Consider the following 14,277-nt stretch of genomic DNA (forward strand, 5'->3'; position numbering starts at 1 on the left):
TACTTCACTGTTCACCATATGGTTTATTTTATCTATTTTTGGGGCTTTACATAAATAGTGCCAATATCTATGTATTCTTTTATGTATTCCTTCTTTCAGTACTAGTTCAATGTTATAACATCTGCTATTTGGTGTGGCCGTGTTTCCTTCATGTGTCTTGCTGCGTAGAATTCTCATATGAATATACCGCATTTATCCATTGTTTTGATGACGGACATTTGGACTTTTCTAGTTTGAGCTATTACGAACAGTGCTGCTGTGAACATTCTCGTGTATGTACCCTGTGACACACGTATGTGAGTGTCTTTACTAGATGATGTCAAAGCACTTTCCAAAATGATGACACCAATTTGTACCCCCACCAGCAGTACGTAAATGTTCTCATTACTCCACATTCTTGCCAAACATGGATTTTTTTTTAAATTTTTGCTATCTGGAGGCTGTGCTAACAGTATCCGTAGTTTTATTTTTCTTGATTTCATTTCATTTCCATTAGAGTTTGAGCATTTTTGTGTGTTTGTTCCTCCACCTTTTCACTTTCAAACTTTGTGAATTCTTTTGTGTTAGGTGTGTTTCTTGAAATTAACATATATAGCTGAATTTTGTTTCTTCCTCAGTCTGGCAATTTTGTCTTTTCACAACAACAAAAAATTAGCCCATATGCATTTGTTATGATTACTGATATATTTCAACTCATTTCTACTTTATTATTTTATGCTTTAAAATTTTTCTGTGTTTTTTTTCTTTTAATCTTTCTTGCATATTTTTGTGCAATTTTGTTCTCATTCTTGCTTCTGCTCACTCACTTGGAATTATAAATTCTTCCTTTATTATTTTAAGCATTGACCTCAAAATTGTAATGTACAAATGTAATCAAAAAAAGACTAATTATCATAATATTTTACTTACATCGCCCACAAAATTAGACAATATTGTTATTGTTTATACAAATTGTTCTTATTCATTTGTCCTTGCAAAATTGGGGTGTATTATTGATCAAAAAATCTTCTACGTTTTCTGTCTGAAAAAAAAACTTCTATGTAAGTCTCAAGCTCGACAGACAAATTTGCTAAGGACACAACACTAGTTTGACACTCTGAACATAGTTTTCTACGTTCTTTTAGTTTACACTGTTGTTTTTGAGAAATTAGATGTCAATCTGTTTTCTTCCATAGATATCCTGGCTTTTTTCCCTCTATTTTTAAGAGGTGTTTGGTTTTGGTTTTGGGGTTTTTTTGATACTCAGAAAGTTTATTACAAAATGTCTTGATGTCTTGATGTGGATTTCTTTTTTTTTTTTTTTAACTTACTTGGAACTTTAGAGACTCCCTGCTTCTAAGGATTCATAGTTGTTTTATCTTTTCTAGGTAATTCTCAGAACTTTTTCTTCAAATAGGGCCACTCTACATTACCTTTGCTTTTCTTCAGGAAGGCCAGTGAAACATTTATTACATTGTCTCACTGCATCTTTCACGTTTCTTGATTTCTCTTTGATAATATCTTAACGCTTCCTCTTGCTACATTCTGGATTTCTTCAAGTATCTTCTATTTATTAATTCTCTCTTCAGCTTGGTTTAATGTGTTGTTTAACCTATTCATAGTGTTTTTCATTCTCATTACTATTTTTTTTATTTCTACAATTTCTATTTGAATCTTTTCAAATCTGAATATTCAGTTTTTAAAACCCCTTGTCCTACACTTACACTTCAAATATATTTTTATTTCTTTAAACACATTAAATATACTAATTCAGGTATTACTGAATTTGTGGGTCTGAGGGTCTGAGGCTGCTGTGTTGATTTTTAATTTGTTTGGTTGTTTTATGTTTTATTTTGTTTTTCTGTTTGTTTGGGTTTTTTTGACTACTTGTGCTCTTGGTTGCTTCTTTCCTTGAATTTTACTATTTTGTTATCATAAACACATGTTCCATAAACTTCATTTTATGGAAGTGGAAATTTTTGAGGTCCAGACTTAAAAGGTACATTACTCCAGAGAGGATTTATATTTGCTTCTTCCAAGCATCTTGGGACACTGCCAACATAGGGTCACTTTATAATAAATTATCAGCTTATGGTATCTGAAATACAAACGTAGCATGAATTTGGGCCCCAAACCTCTGAGATAACCAGCTTACAGGGAAATTTTTCCCTCCCATCCAGAATCAAAGCCAAGGAAGGAATTTTCTTAGTTCATCATTTCACTGGCTAACTTTGAACATCTAGGCTTTTTTTTTTTTTTTTTTTTTTCAAATCTCTAATCTGATATCCTTTCTGGTACAGTCTTAGTCTTTCTTCATGACCCACATTGATCAACAAAACCAATGCTCTAAGTCATGGGAAAACAGTAGATGATTTTAGAGGAATAGCTGATTTTCACCACTGGTTTACCTGTATTGACTTGTATTTTTGTTTTATTTTTCAGCCTCCTAGGTTTTCCTTTACTTTGTTTCCAGTTCAGCAATGCATTAAAAATATATATTAGGGGCACCTGGGTGGCTCAGCTGGTTAAGCGACCAGTTTCGGCTCAGGTCACGATCTCCCGGTTCTTGGGTTCGAGCCCCACATTGGGCTCACTGCTGTCAACCTGGCAGCACAGAGTCCACTTCAGATCCTCTGTCCCCCTCTTCTTCCACCCCCCCAACTTGCTCTCTCCCAAAAAATAAATATTAAATATACATATATTAAAATATTTTAATGAGAATTTTTAAGTATGGGAGGATTTTAGAATTTCTAGTCCGTAATAATGTTTGAAATAGATGTCCTCTCAGACACAGAGCATTTTCTTCTGTTATTTTAAAGAACCTATAACAGATTTCATTATACATTATTTGAGTCATTTATCTGTGTGTTTTCCTCTCATAGGAGCATGTAGAGTTCCTGGAGGAAAAGTAACTTCTTATTCAGTGTTTCCCTTCCCCAGTTACAGGGTAAGGTTTTGCCTTGAGTAGGTGCCCCATAAATAAATGATCTAATGGCCTTACTCTCTCTCTATCTCTCTCTCAGAATTCTATAGAAGGTAGGCCTATCACAGAGTACTTACCATACTGCAACAAACCATTGGAATTTCTCCCTACTCAATGCATTAGAGTTCCTCGTAGGAAGTGATCTTGTTTTATTGTCTTTACATTCTTAGAGCTGGGTTTACAGTTTGGCCTATAATAAACACTAAATAACTCAAAGGAGTCATAGCCTCAATCTCCAAGCCTGGTATGCCAGGCAGGAAAAAGCAACTGTATTCATTTCAAGAATGACACTGAATCCAGTGATTCAGATGGTCTGGGCCACTCCTGTCAAAGCCGAGACAGCAGAAACTTGATAGTCTCTGTTGTCATCTTTTCTTGAGAGTTGTTTACTTTAGGGGCCAGAGACCAAGGCAGAATAAAAATAAATTAATTAAAAAAAAACTTTTTAAAATCAAAAACCTTTTCTTCCTATTGTAAACTTTGATGAGTTTCCCAAAAACTTCTAATCATTCTGCCTTCCATTCATTTCAGGGAAAACAGATGTTCAATACTTCAGCAACTTTGGTTAAGTTCTGTAAATGAGCTTAGACTGGCAGAGTTGAAATGTCAGAGTATGTACTAGAATGATAGTCTCTTGAAAAACTTCATAAATAGACATTCAAATTCGAAATCTTCTGTATTTTCTGAAAAATATTCCTTGGTTAAGACTATGAGCACCTTGTAACACTTTAGACTTTATCAGAGTCTTATTTTGACCTACTGGAGGTCATTTCAGTCCACAGAATGAAAGGCTAAGGCCCACCAAGACACAAACATCCTGATTCCTAATGAGGCTCTAGTGAGTTTCACTTGGGGGGTCCAGACTGCTTGAATTGGGCCACTCCCTTTTCCTGCATGCCCCTTTTGGGCATATCAGCTCCAGCTTGTGGCCTGTAGTTGCCAAATATGTAATTTGCTAGGAATTCAGTAATAGTCTCCTTGACCTGTAGGCTTTAAATTTTGCTATGTTGCCCTCTGCCTTCTAGGCCTTCATCTCTTCCAGAAGTTCTATCCCATAGCCTGACTTAACTTTTGATTTTTGTTATATAATTCTCCACCTCTGACACAGAAATAATAATGTGAAGCAATGCTTTGAACACATCAAAAGAAACTATGTTAAATAATTTCCAATGTGAAGTGACTAGTCATTTTTTTCTCTGAAGTTCCTCAGGATTTCCATAAAACTTACTGATGTAGCCTGAAAATATGCGTTGTGTAAAGGGAAATATAAAATTTGATGTCAAAATTCATCTTCATTGTCATCTCCTCTAAGAATACTTTTCTGACTTCTCCCACAATTTAAATCAGATGCCTGCTCTTTGAAATGATAAAATTTGGCATTTCAAAGACCCTTACAAAGAGCCAAAAACACAATGTTAATGCCTTCCATGGAAAGTCGTGTTTCCATCCATTTGTTTGTTCATTAAATATCAAATATTTAAAGTACATCCTGTGGGCCAAGATTTGTCCTGAACTGAGTTTATGATAATGACCTCAAATGATACATGATCCTTACCCTCCTTGAGCTCCTGTCTAATAAGGAAGAAAAAATGTATAGATACAATAGAATGTATAATTACAAATTATGATGAATTCTGTGTAAGGAGATGATAGGCAGTTAGGGGAGAAGGCAGCAAAGTGATTCATTTACACTTTGGGATGAGAAAAAAAGATATTTGGACCAAAATCTCAAGGATGAGTCATCGTTAACGTTGTAAGTTGAAGTGATGGAGCAGTTCAGACAAGGAACTAGCATGTGCTGAGGTCCTGGGGCAGAGAAAGCTTAGGCATACTTCAGGACCTGGAGAAAGTGCAAATGATATGAAGGGAGGGAGGGAGAGGGGAGGAAAGATGAGATTGGTGAGAGACAGTGCCAGAACTTAGCATGATGCTAAGCAGTTTTATTTTATTCTAACTGATTTCATTATAAATGTATCTCATTAAGTCCTCACAACACCTTTTGAGATGAATACTACTATTAGCTTCATTTCACAAGTGAGGCACTTGAGGCTCTGAGAGATAAGGTAATTTGCCAAATATTACACAGCCAGTGAGGGGCATAAGAAGATTAGAAAACTTAGCTACAGATTTCAAAATCCAAGTTTAAGCTTTTAAAAATGACACAAATCTGCCTCCCTATATTGCCAGAGGACCCTGTGCCAATCGTCATTATAGCATTACATCACAGTATTTCAGCACGTACATCAACGAATAGCACTGTCTTTTAACTGACAGTTTAAAATTAAAAAAATAAAAACATTTTCTGGTAGACCAAAAGCTCTGTGAGAGAAGGAATCAGATCACTGCTTTGAACATAGTAAGACCATACCCTTATCAAATGAATAAACACTAGCATCAGATAAACAAAGTTGGAAAGATTTTGAGCTAATCAGACTCATATCTATAAGGCTTAAAAAAAAATGGGGGAACAGAGAAGAAAACCTCACTTAGAAACTTTTGGCCAAAACGTTTGGCCAGTCTGTTATGAATATCAAGAAAATATTAGAAATAATTTAATATGTTTGAGACATGTTTTTGGTGGGGCAGGGAATGATTTTCTCATCTTCACTAATTGTAGATTTGAGTAAAGTGATATGATTTCAAGACATGTTAATAGGAAATAAACATGCTTTAAAACAATTTTTATTGCTATTCCTCCAAAGAACTTTTTCACTGCATGGAAATAGTCCATTCATGATGATTTCAACCAAATAGTAAAAAACTAAAGCTCAAATTGTACTTTAGGCAAGTTAATTTTTTTCAGCACTAACACTAGCTGAATTACACATATTATAACCATACTGCCATTTACTGGAGCCACACTAAGTACTCCCTAGATATTCATTCACTTTGTTTAATATATAAATGCAATTATATTTTTATTGAGTGCTTACTATGTGCTAGGCATTCTTGGCCTCAAACACAACTAACAAGGAATTGATGTTCCCAGAAGATTTCATGCTGCTCTTTATTAAACTGCAAGAACTAGTCAATATGTTATTCGTCAAGTCGTGAAGGTCTATGACGAAATGAGCTCAGAGTATCTTAGAATAGAAAAATTCTGGGAAATTTCTACCACAAGTAACTTCCTATGGTTCTCAGCCAATGCCTCAGGAGATTCTCTTCTACGACTTCAAACTTAGCTCTGTGGCCCTTTGCTGTTTGTCTTTGCCCAATGGTCCTGCTCAGTAAGGAGTGTGGAAGAAAATCCAAGCTCAGGGAGGCAGTGAGGGTTGGAAATTTATTTTATTATATGCCATTAAATGTAAGTACACAGATTCATTACTCAGTTCAACTTGGAGCAACTTATTGCAAGCTATTACATTTCCTTTCTAATCCAAACCTTCCTCCTGTCCCAAATATAAACTGGAAATCTTTCTATCTCTCTTTCTCTTTTTGCCTCTGGTCCCATCAATGAGGAGGCCATCTCTTTGGTTTTTCCATCTGTTAAACTCAAGGTTAGGTGAGACTAGGCCTCAAACATCTTTCTAACTTCTTGAGCAAGAGTGCCCTCCAGATCTCCCGCTTACAGATATGGCTCTTTCCTACACAATTTCTCTGTACCTAGGTGAATATCCTTCCATAACTATCCCTTTGACCACATTTTTAGCTGATTTGCCTCTTCTCTGCTGTTATACTCCTTTCTGAATCTTCCTTCAGTTACTCCAACCCATAAAAAATCATTTTGTTTCTGTGATGGTTTTCTTTTGTTTGAGTTCTGCCCCAAACCCCAGGCACCAATTCACTAGGATGATATGAAAATCGTATTTGCATTCCTGATCTCTCCATATTACTAAGACCACAGTGCTCTATGTGACAAGCAGCCATGTTTTCTTCACAATAAAATGTAAATGTGTGAATATACATTATATATAAAATACGTATTAATTATTATTAATACACAATATACTATTATAACAGTATATATTTGTATACACACACATATGCTTCTCAATAAATTGGAGGTTGTACAGAATCTTGACAAAGATGTGGCAGAAACTGCAGGTTAATTTCTCATCTCATACGCTTGGGGATGAATATGCCCAAATGAAGACTACCATTCCCAGCTTTTCTTGTAGATAGAGGTGTTAACGATATGTAAGCAGAAGCACTTATATATCATTGGGCAACATTTCCAGGATAGCATGCTTTGCCCTTCTGCTCCTTACTCTCTTCCTTCCTGCTTTGACAGCCTGAAGCACAGATGGGGTATGGCTGAGCAGCTATCCTGTGACCTTGAGAGTGGAAGCCTTCTACTAAGGTTTTGGCAGGGCAGAAACACAGAAAGAGTGTGAGCCTTGGTAGCTTCATGGAACAAGTATAAGGGCATGGGAGTGCCTGCCACAGGACACTGCTATTTATTCAAGTCGGTGTAGTCAAGGCTTAAATGAAATTCCTGACCTGCACTGGGGCTGGGATGTGTGTGTGTGTGTGTGTGTGTATCACATTCCTAACTAATATGTGTATGGGTATGTGTTTGCGTGCACACACACCTACACACACACACACAAACACACAACTGTGGATAGATAGATAGATAGACACATTTACTACTTTATGGTCAAAGCACTTAGCACAAATTAAAAGTATTACATGAAATGATAAATATAAAATATTTAGTACCAAACACAACACAGAGCAAGCATAGTCTATGAATATTAAATATTATTTCCTTTAATCCTCTCAACAACCATAGGAGGTATGACATACCATCGCTTGTCATAGATATGGAAACAGAGTCTTAAAGAGGATAAGTTACATGCCTTAACTGCTGCAGCAAGTTGTAGAGTTGCAATATGGACCTGGTCTATGTGAGTCCAGAATTCAAGATCTTAAAGGCAATTTACCCTGCCTCACCCAGCATGATACAGAATCTTGTGCTTGGAGATAAGCCAAGCAGTCACTCTGCATGCTGGAAAGAGACTTCCATTACATGGATTCAAGGGAAGAAGCATATACTAAACATGAGTGTTCCCATGACAAAGTCCCAGATCTGCCACTTACTCGTTTTGTGGACTTAGATGCCACCCCCACTCTCTAGAACACATTTCCTTCCCCTCTACAGAGAAGACATTGACTTGATTACATCTATGGTTCTTTCCAACTCTAATATGCCATCACTCAATGATTCTTTACAGCTACATTATTGGAATAGCAAAGAAAAAACAAACTTGGCTTTGAGTGTTTAGTGGTATAATTTGATCTCTACACACTCCCTCTTATCTAACTTTTTTTTTTTTTTTTTTTTTTTAGTTTTTCTTGCCCTGTGATACATAGACAGTTTGGACTCTGGTGAGCACTTAGGTAGAGTTACCCATATTCTTACACAGTAGGAATAAACAACATGGGGACCAAGGGATAAAGAGGCAAGAGAAAGAAAGGCAGAAGGAGAAGGCTTCACTTTTAGGGAATGAACTAGAGAGAACCAGCATACTGACACAGAATTAACCAGTGTTTCTGTGTCTTGAGTTCTGCCCCTAATATCTTCTTCACTACTTTTACACTCCCCAAAGGTAGATACCTAAAAGAGGAGTCCTCAACTGTAGTAAGGGCAGATGGAAATTTGAATTAGAGAGGATTATGTCTGTCCCAGCCCTGTCATTTGCTAGCTCAGTGACCTTAGACTCTATCCATCTGTTTGCTACACGGCTTTAAATGAATTATTCAACTACCATTCCTCCTTTACAACCTGAGGTTAGCAATAATCCTCACCTCACAAGGCTGTTGTGTTGAGTAAGACATGGTGTGTCCAGAAGCTAAGGTTCACAATGGACTCCATGTAAAGGTTTAGCTATATAAACTTAAGTCCTATTCCGTTAACAATTCTACAAATGCAACCTTTAAAGAGTGCATTGTTGCTGTCTTATTGCAAGTGTCCAGAGGACACTTAGCAAACATTTCATGAATGTTCTTTGCTGAATTAGCTAAAATTGCTGAGTTGGGCATCAGAGGCCCCAAGATTTGTAGAATCCAGTCTGGTAATAGTTTTGTGGTTTTCTTTTTAATGGTTGTTTTAGTAGTAGCTTATTGTTTGCTTAGTTCTGAAAAGAAAGCTCTATTCAATGACTCAGATTGTTGTACCATTCAAATTTATTTTAATGTGATTTGTAGGCAGACATGAGTTGGGAATTTGTCAAAGAAACTTGCAGAGTCTGGGCAGTGGTGCTTCACTTGGAAAGCATTAGCCAAGAGCCAGGTAGGTCAGCTGGCCTCTTACATTGTAACTTTTCTTTTTTTATGTAGTCTTTAAATATCTAAATATTTGGATTAAATACATTGGGATTATCATAAACACAAACACTGATCCATCATGCTAAACAGGGACAATTGTTGCCCTTCCCATACCCCTCATATCACATAATTTAAATGTAATTAAAGGTAAATTTTTAGAAACTAGCCCTTTTAGAAAGGAATCTGCAGGGAAATTTCACCTAGGCTCTTTCTCTTAATAGGCTACTGGGCAGCTGTTAGTTTCAAATAAACTCAACACTACATTTGCAACAGATGTTCCTAAAACAGAACAAAGAAGAGAACTGCTGAATTCTTTGCAACGAAAAATAAAACCTGAAAAACTATTGAGATCTAGCAGAACAATCATTAACATGAGGAATGATATTAGGCAAATTACAAAAAGTAGTTCAAACGTTGCTCAACTAAGGAGCAAGACGGAAGAGCTCTGTAGTCAATTTTGCCTTTTTTTCTTTCAACAAATCTTTCTGGGATTCATTTAATGCTATTCCAATTTGCCACCATCTTCTTAAATTAAATACTTGGGGATGTTAAAATTATAGCTTTTCTCCCATTAATGCTTTTTATTATGTAAAATCTCACCGTGCCAGAGAATAATTATTACAAAATTTCATAGATCAGCAGCCATAATTTTTTGGTAATTTATCTGGTATCTATATTACTGGGGGGAGGAGGGGGTTATTTGTTATTGTTCAGAGCTTTGACTTTAAAAGCCAAATCTCAAGATAACTAGGTATCTATGGGTAGAAGACTGAGATATCTCTTCTATCTCATCCAGTTGTACTTACATTTACTTACTTGTCTATGACCTCTGCTAGATTTTTTTTAATGTTAATTTATTTTTGAGAGAGAGACAGAGACAGAGTGTGAGCAGGGGAGGGGCAGAGAGGGAGGGAAACATGGAATCTGAAGCAGGCTCCAGGCTCTGAGCTGTTGGCACAAAGCCCGAGGTGGGGCTCAAACTCATGAACTGCAAGACCTGAGTTGAAGTCAGACATGTAACCAACTGAGCCACCCAGGTGCCGCATAACCTCCACCAGATCTTAAAACCCCACGGCCCAGTGACCTTATTTGCCCTGTTCAGTATTGTCATCCCAGACCTTAATATAGCAACTGGCACATAGGGACTACTGAAAAGAGAAAGAAATGTTTGTTGAACATTAGAAGTTGAACATGGATAGATATAAAAGCAAGGAAATAAACGCGTTTTCTTCTTTACTCATTTACCAAGTGACAGACACCAGATGGACACAAATGATGGGAAGGAATCTAAGGATCAAAATTTAATTCAATGTAGTTAAGTCGATAGCTGATGTATTTCCCATTTCTTGTCCTAAACACAAAAAAAGACACAACCTACTCTTGTTCTTACCCTTACTCTCAAAAAAAAAAAAAAAAAATGAACCCTATTAATTCACTAAGTAAATACATAAAAAGGCCTACCTGTAACTAATCACTTATTGCCAGTGTAACACAAAACTGCAGTTTATCTCCTTTCAAATATCTAGATAGATAACTTGTGGGCTTAAGAACATAGGCCATACAGTTAGCCATTTCAGGAGATTTGGTGAGATAGAGCATGGGATTTAGAATAAGGACTCAAGGCCCGGATCTTCCACTTGCTAACCGGATGACTTTAGGCAAGTTGTATAAACAATATAAACTGGAGAAAAGCACGGTACCCGCCCCCCGCCCCCCTCCCGCCATAGAGATGTGGTGAGCATTAAGTGGTTCAAATAAATAAAATGCTTAAAACAATGCCTGACAGATCGTAAGCACTGATACAAGTTGTTTTTGTGTTTATTACAACCTCATCATCATTACTTCTGTATCTCAACTGACACTTTTGGCTGTTCTGATCATACTCCAATTCTATCCCTGGCCCTGAGAACACTGTATCAGCTCAGGCTCCACCATGACACTTTCTTCCAAGGTCTTTCATGAGGCCAAGTCCATCGGATACCTGTCTGGAGAACAGGTAGAGGAGGACTGATTTCTGCTGCTCTCTCAGGGGAGGTCCAAGGGGAGGTCCAAGCCACGTTTCCTAGTTCCACGAGAATGACTAAAACCTCCCAGCAATTCAAAGTTGCTACCTGGGGAGGTGGAGGGGGAAGAAATGGTGCTGTAGAAAGTACAGAAGAGAACCTAACAGAATTCCATGCATTCTCTAATGATTAGAGATAGTATATCAGTGAGCCAATTGCAGCAACTCATTCATTGCAAAGAGTGTTTCATGGGGAGAACAGGAGATAAAGCTGAAAGAAATGATATAAAATCATACGCATTTATTCCATTTCCCTCTGCTAGAGTTTCTAGAGAGAACTACCACTTTGAACTAGATATTTTGAAAAGCCCTTTAACAATAAAAACCTATACATTGAATAAAATGTAATTATTTGAAATGCATTGCTGAGAAGATATAAAAATGACCCCTCACCCATCTCTCTCTCACCAAAAAATGAATGAGTGGAAGAATGAATGAATGAATGAATGAATAAGAAAGAAGTAAAGAAAAAAGGTGTGATTACACTGGGAAACAATGCCATCCCTGGAAACCAGAAATGGGGGGTCCTCATCACCAGATAGCACATTTCAAAATAGGATCTACTTAAAGGAGAGCCACAGATTAGAAAAGACACATCAGAATAACAAATAATGAGGTGCGCCTGGGTGGCTCAGTCAGTTGAGCATCCGACTTCAGCCCAGGTCATGATCTCATGGTCCATGGGTTCGAGCCCCGCATCGGGCTCTGTGTTGACAGCTCGGAGCTCGGAGCCTGGAGCCTGTTTCAGATTCTGTGTCTCCCTCTCTCTCTGACCCTCCCCCGTTCATGCTCTGTCTCTCTCTGTCTCAAAAATAAATAAACATTAAAAAAATTTTTAAAAAAAGAATAACAAATAATGAAAACCAATACAATGTTGGCACATTTTTTTTCCTCTATAAGCCTCCCAATATTTATCATTATATAATTATTTAAAACTTGGAAACACAGGTATATATGTGTGTTGGGTAGATGACTGCTCATGCACAGCTTAATGGAATGCTAAAGGAATGAAGAAGGTGACTATAGGTGTGGTTGATGACATACTACCAAGAAAACTTAGAGGTTAGGAACTCAGAATTCTTAGGAGCCTTTTTCTGCCAAGGAATGTGGGTGCAGTAGTAAGAACTGCCAAGTTACACAGCTGAAAGGTCTAAGGTTGCCTTCTAATTTGGTGAGATAATATTCCCACAACAAAACCCCAGGGGCAAGCGTGAAGTTTTATCTATGAGACTCAGAAATGCTTACAGGTGACTAAATACAAGCCGCTTCACCCGGGCATGCCCTTACCTCTTAATAAAGTGAAATGGCCACCCAATTTACATACCTCCTTGTATTTTAATAATGTCAACAGCTTCTTCAAATCTCGTGCTATACTTTTATTCTTTTTAATATTCTGGATTTTACTATTGATTGATTACAGATTTTATTTCTGTTTAACAATATATTATGTGAAGGCAGGGCCATCTTTTATTTCTCTCTATACCCTTTTAGATCTACCATGATGATTTTCACACAACATGCATTCAACATGAGTGAAGTAGAAAAAGACATTTCAAAAACAGGTTATTTTTGAAATCATAGTTTGAGTCAACATTCATGGTCAAAATAACGTTAATCCAGAAATTTTCTTTCCTGCCAGAAATGTTATCTACAGTTACCTCTCACTTTCTGAGTCACAGGCGCTCCTTGATTGCATTGTGACTGTGGATGCATTAAATTATATCCCAAGACAGAGAGTAAAATATGAACAGCCAATAAAATTTCAAGAGTTTACTGAGGCACAATGGGCCCAATTCAAGAGTGAAGCTGGGCAAGTTAAAGACCTTGTTGGGAGCAAAGTGTTCATTCATGTGCCAAAACCCTGGCCAAGGGAACTACCCCCCCTAGACAAGCATTCTACCCTCCAGAGACTCCTTGACTCAACCTAATTTGACTCAACTTTGGATAAATTCCAACATAAATATTCCCACAAAATATAAGGCTAAGGGAAACATCTCAGTCTTTTTGGAGTGAAGTAGTGTGGCTCCTCGTTTTATGTCTCTTTATTTTTGCCCATCAGCACACAGCACACTGCCCTATGGATTACTCACGAGTACATTACTCAGGTGGAACCAAAGTGAGGCCACACCGCTACTCTCATTCTACCTTCTGGGTTACCTGCCAAAACCTTTTTTTTTTTGGAGGTCCCAAATGTCCTTATTTAATGTGTTGATGACATCACGCTTGAGGGTGGTATGGCTGGCAGGACATTAAATAAATTATATTTTATAAGGTGCCTAATGCGCTAATACCGGGAGGGCTAGGTCAGGCTCTATGCCATCAACGTCCCTTTCTGGATCTCGAACTGAACCAAGAAACTTAGAGAAAAACCCTTCCTTATTGATTTATTCAGCATATTTCACTATGGTTCTTCAGACAGGAAAAGATTAGGCTATAAAAATAATATTGACTGTGTATAAGACCTCACACCAAGATGTGCATATAATCTTACTTTCTCTAACATTATAGAAAGAAAGAAGTTTCCACTTCTGAATTTAGGGAGGTAAGATTGAGATCTATGTGCAATCAGATGGTAAAAAGCATTGTTGCAAATATTACAGAAGTATTCAGTAATCATAATTTGGTACAACTTAAGTTTAACATCATTAGTGATTTCACACGAATATCATGTCCCTTCTCACATGTGATGAAAAGGGCATTTCACCTCTATGGTATTCTTTCTAAAAACCCATACCAGTAATCTAATCATGAGACTTGTCTGATGTTTATCAGATTGAGGACATTACACAGGATAATTGGCCAGTACTCCTTAAGGTCATGAAGAACAAGGAGAAACCTGGACAAAAATCATAGACCAAAGGAGACTGGGGAGATATGACCAAAAAAAAAAAAAAACAAAAAAAAAAACAAACCAATCTCGTATGTTGAATTGAATCCTGGAGAAATAAAAAGAACATTAATGGAGATGCTAGTGAAATCTAAA

Source organism: Panthera pardus, unplaced genomic scaffold (genome assembly GCF_024362965.1).
Source record: "Panthera pardus isolate Hobbes unplaced genomic scaffold, ASM2436296v1 HiC_scaffold_6, whole genome shotgun sequence".
Taxonomy (NCBI): Eukaryota; Metazoa; Chordata; class Mammalia; order Carnivora; family Felidae; genus Panthera; species Panthera pardus.